Source organism: Cryptomeria japonica, chromosome 2 (assembly GCF_030272615.1).
Source record: "Cryptomeria japonica chromosome 2, Sugi_1.0, whole genome shotgun sequence".
In the NCBI taxonomy this organism is placed as follows: Eukaryota; Viridiplantae; Streptophyta; class Pinopsida; order Cupressales; family Cupressaceae; genus Cryptomeria; species Cryptomeria japonica.
Window position 1 is genome coordinate 368045881 of NC_081406.1, and position 4881 is coordinate 368050761.

Sequence of the window (4881 nt, forward strand, 5' to 3'; positions counted from 1 at the left end):
AATGGATCAAGAGTTGTATTTCTACTGCTTCATTTTCTGTCATCATTAATGGAGCTCCCTCTGGATACTTTTCTTCAACCCAGGGTGTTAGACAAGGAGATCCTTTATCTCCTTTCTTATTTATCATTATGGAAGAAGCTTTTAGTTGATTGGTTATTAAGCAAAGGGATCTGGGCTTTTGGCAAGGGGTATTAATTCCTAACTCTGATATGTCAATCACTCATAACCTTTTTGGCGATGATACACTTTTATTTGGGTCTTCTTCTATTCAAGAGGCTACTCATCTTAAATTTATTCTGGATACTTATAGCTGGATCTGGCCAATAGATTAGCCCCCATAAATCCAAGATCTTCATTTTTAATACTCCTCAATTGGTGGCTGATAGACTTGTGAATATCTTAGGTTTCCTAGTAGACTCTCTTCCTTCTACCTACTTGGGGATTCCTTTCTTTATGGGATCTGCTAAGTCTTCTATTTGGAATTTGGTTATTGAGAGACTTAAATCTCACATTTCTGCTTGGAAGGCTAGGTGGTTGTCTCTTTCAAGTAGGATACTTCTTATTAAAACGGTCCTAGTTGCCATTCCCAATTACTATATCTCAGTTCTTCAAGCTCCCAGATCAGTCATCTCCCAAATTGAAAAGATTATTCAATCTTTTCTTTGGAAAAACAACATGACAGAAGATAAAAAGATTCCATTGATTTCTTTGACCAAGATGTCTCTTTCCAAGCAAGTTGGTGGTGCTGGGATTCAGGACTTATCTAAAAGAAATAAGGCTTTTGGGGCCAAACTAGTTTGGTCTATGTATACTAAGCCCCAATCTTTGTGGTGCCAAATTATGCAGGCTAAGTATTTGGATTCCCAGAATCCTGCTAGGATCTTCACAATTTCTAATCCTCCACAGGGGTCTGCTATTTGGAACTTTATGATCTCATGTAGGGAAGTGGTCTCTAATTTTCTCTCCTGGCAGGTCCATTTGGGGGAGGATATTCTTTTTTGGAAAGACTCCTAGAATGGCTTTCCCCCTCTTTCGCAGCATGATTCTCTTGCTTCTGTTTTAGTTGTTCTTTCTCAATCATGGGGAGTTAGATTGGTTGATTATGTAGATATTGTTGATCTGTTTTCTCACAAGGTCTCATGGAAGGATCCCTCTACTCTGCCATTGTCCTTGTAGAAAATTCAAAATTTTAATCTGTTTTGCAAGACCGAGTGGCTTTCCTTTCTAACATCAAAGATCAACTTATTTGGTGCCCTTCTAAATCGGGAAACTACTCTGTTAAAGAAGGATATTTTTCTGTTCAACAAATGGCCAATCAAAATGCTCCTCATCGTGCCTTTTTGTTCTGTTGGAATAATTTAGTATTACCTAAAGCTGGTGTTTTTTCCTGGCTCGCGCTGCAAAATAGAATTTTGACTAGTGATCATTTAGTCAAATTTAATATTGCAACCCCCTTTTCTTGTGTCTTATGTGGTAAAGCTCTTGAAGATGTCAATCATCTTTTTCTTCATTGTGAGTTTGCGAGTAGTTGTTGGCATTTTGTCCTCCAAAAGTTATCTCTTTCATTCCCTTTACCTTTATCTTTATGGGACATGTTTTAGTCTTGGCCAGTTTTGTATTCATCTTCTCTATTTGCTTGTTTGTGGTTTATAATTCCCTCTTCAGTCATATGGGCCATTTGGTGGGAAAGAAACAAGCGCATTTTTAGATGTGACTCATTGGATTTATCGGTTGTTCTTGGGATTTTGGAAAGAAGTATTATTGAGCAAGTTAATGCTCATGTCCAAAAATATTTTAACATGAATTCAGAGTTCTCTTCTTGGGACAATTTTATGATCTCTTCATGGAAAAGTATCATTATTCTTGTATCACCTGCCTTTCCAAGGATTCGAAAAACACCTGTAGACAGAAATTCCATAACATGGCATCCTCCTAATGCCCCTTTTTGTAAATTGAATTTTGATGGATCCTCCCGTGGAAATCTTGGTGATTCAGGAATAGGGATAGTTTTTCGTGATCATTTGGGTTCTTTATTAGCATTAAAAGCTATGCCAATTTCTCCTGGCACAAATAATATGGCCGAGGCTTGTGCTCTTTTAGAAGGTCTTGTTATGGCTAAGGATTTGAATTTCAAATACCTTCATATTGAAGGAGATTCAGCTATTGTCATTAATGCTTGCAAGGCAAGAAAAGCTGATAATTGGCATTTTCGGTATATTCTTGAACAAATATGGACTCTTCTTGACACGTTTGAGCACCTCATCATCTCACATGTTTATCGTGAAGGTAATGCATTGGCTGATTGCTTCGCTAATATGGGTTATGACAAAACTGTTATTGATTCCTCTCAATAGGGGGGTGATTTGATGAGCTCCCCAAACCTATTAATTATAGCCTGTAGAGAGTTGAGGATTTAATTTTTCTTATTATATGATTGCTCGTTTATACGAGTTGATATTCTCTTCTCTTGGTGAGGTATTTCTTTTCATAATTCCATTTGGTTTTGATTTGAGGTACTTTGCTTTACTTGATCATCACTTGGCATTCATTAATGATGAGTTGGTTGTTATTGATATTGTTCGTGTGTTTGGTACTCTCTTTTGGTGTGAAATCTGGAGATATTTATTTTCACATTGGGAATCCATCCTTCATATGTCATTTAAAGTTTGATGTAGCGTTGTTTTCATGATTATCTCTGTACGCCGCTTCTTTTGGTTTGTCAGTTTTTTATGATATATCTCCTCTTTCTTGTCATTTACGACATAAAAATTTTGGGCTTCATTTTTCTCTAGCATTTCTACATTCACTTCTTCTCCTTTGGCATTTGTCTATAATGGGGGACCGCACATCTCATGTCATTGGTGTCAGTCATGTTTTGGAACTTTGCGTTTCTTGTAAATTCTCTGCATTCTGTAGTATATATATATATATTTTGGTTGCAGTTGTTTTTTGGTGCAGGGGCATGCCAATTTTGATTGCAAGAGTTCTTTGTTGCAGGGCCTTCAAGATATCCCAGGAACTTATTTTGTAAATAAGCTTGCATGCTCCTATTCTGTAAAACGAGCTTGCATGCTCCTATGTGTAAATGAGCCTGCATGCTCCTTTGCTGATCTCTATTTTGTAACTAGCTCCGGCTAGAGGATTGTTCACTACTTCTCTTCTATAATCATGTTGATGAGCAATGACCAGAGTTTTTCTTGCTGGTTCTTTTCTCTGGGAGCTCAGTTTGAACCAGTTTTTAAATATATTGTAAAAAATATTTATTATTAATAAAATATATCTAGTGGCATTGCCACCTTGCAAAAATAAAAATAAATTATTATTATTATTGTTCTGATTAATTAAGAAAAACGGGTTTTCAAGACCCGAAACCTTTAACATAAGAAATTAAGATAAGTCATCAAAGTGTCCAGAGCATAGAAACCGCTCACAAAACATTATTATTATTATTATTATTGTTATTGTTTTTTTTTCTTGATTTATTATTGTTATTAAATTATTATTATTATTATTATTATTATTATTATTATTATTATTATTATTATTGTTATTTTTATTGTTATTGTTATTGTTATTATTGTTATTGTTATTGTTATTATTGTTATTGTTATTATTCTTTTGTTATTGTTATTGTTATTATTGTTATTGTTATTGTTATTGTTATTGTTATTGTTATTGTTATTGTTATTGTTATTATTGTTATTATTGTTATTGTTATTGTTGTTATTATTGTTGTTGTTGTTGTTGTTGTTGTTGTTGTTGTTATTTTAACCCAGTGGTATCCGGGCCCATATCTTGGGTACCTGAGGTGGCATAACAACCTGATAGTGCTACCGCTCAAGACTATTATCTTATTATTATTATATTATCTCATACTATTTTTTATTATTATATTAATATTTTATATTTTTATATTAGTAAAATAAAATTATCATTATTATTTAATATTTTTAATTTTTTTTAAGAGTTAACTTTCTCTTACTATAATTATTACAAACAATATTTATAAATTAAAATATAAATAATTATGTCCTACAAGTGTGAATTTTAAATTCCCTTGGATTAAAATTACATAAACTTGCCCATTTTAAATGTTCAAAACTCTTAGCATAAAAATAGATTAACCTATATACATAAAAATAACAACTTTAACTACATGTAAAAGAAAAACCTTCACAATCATTATTTGGTTAATTTTAAAAAACATATTTGTAGTCCCCCCAAAAAATCTTAACCCTAATTGTTCCCTTATGCCTCTAATTCTAACTCTAACTCTACCTGGAATCCTAATTGTAATTGTAATCATAATTCTAATTCTAAGACTAACTCTAATTGGTTAATTTCTCCCCTTCATCATTTCGCCTCAGCAAAGCGGCTTTGTCTCGGGTAGACAAATTTTGGATTCAATTATCGCTGTCCATGAAAATATCCACTCTTTGTCTTTTTCTAAAAAAGAAGGTTTTTTTCTGAAGCTTGATCTCTCTAAAGCTTATGATAGAGTGGATTGGGATTTTATGATGGATGTTCTCTTTGCTTTTGGCTTCAGCTCCAGAAGTGTTAGCCTTATCAAGCAACTTGTCTCTTCGGCTTCTTTCTCTATTTTAATGAATGTATCTCCCTCTCCTTTCTTTAAAGCTTCTAGAGGTCTCAGACAGGGGGACCCTCTATCCCCAGTTATCTTTATCATTATGGCGGAATGTCTGGGGAGATGTATTGGAAAGCTGGTTGAGAAAAGGGAGTTTTGTGGTTTGAATCCTTCTTCGACGGATCAAATATGTTCCCATCAGCAGTTTGTTGATGATTCTATAATAATGGGGAAAGCTACAGTGAAGGATTCTAGAAGATTAAAAAAAGCTTTGGATAACTATGGAAATGCCACTG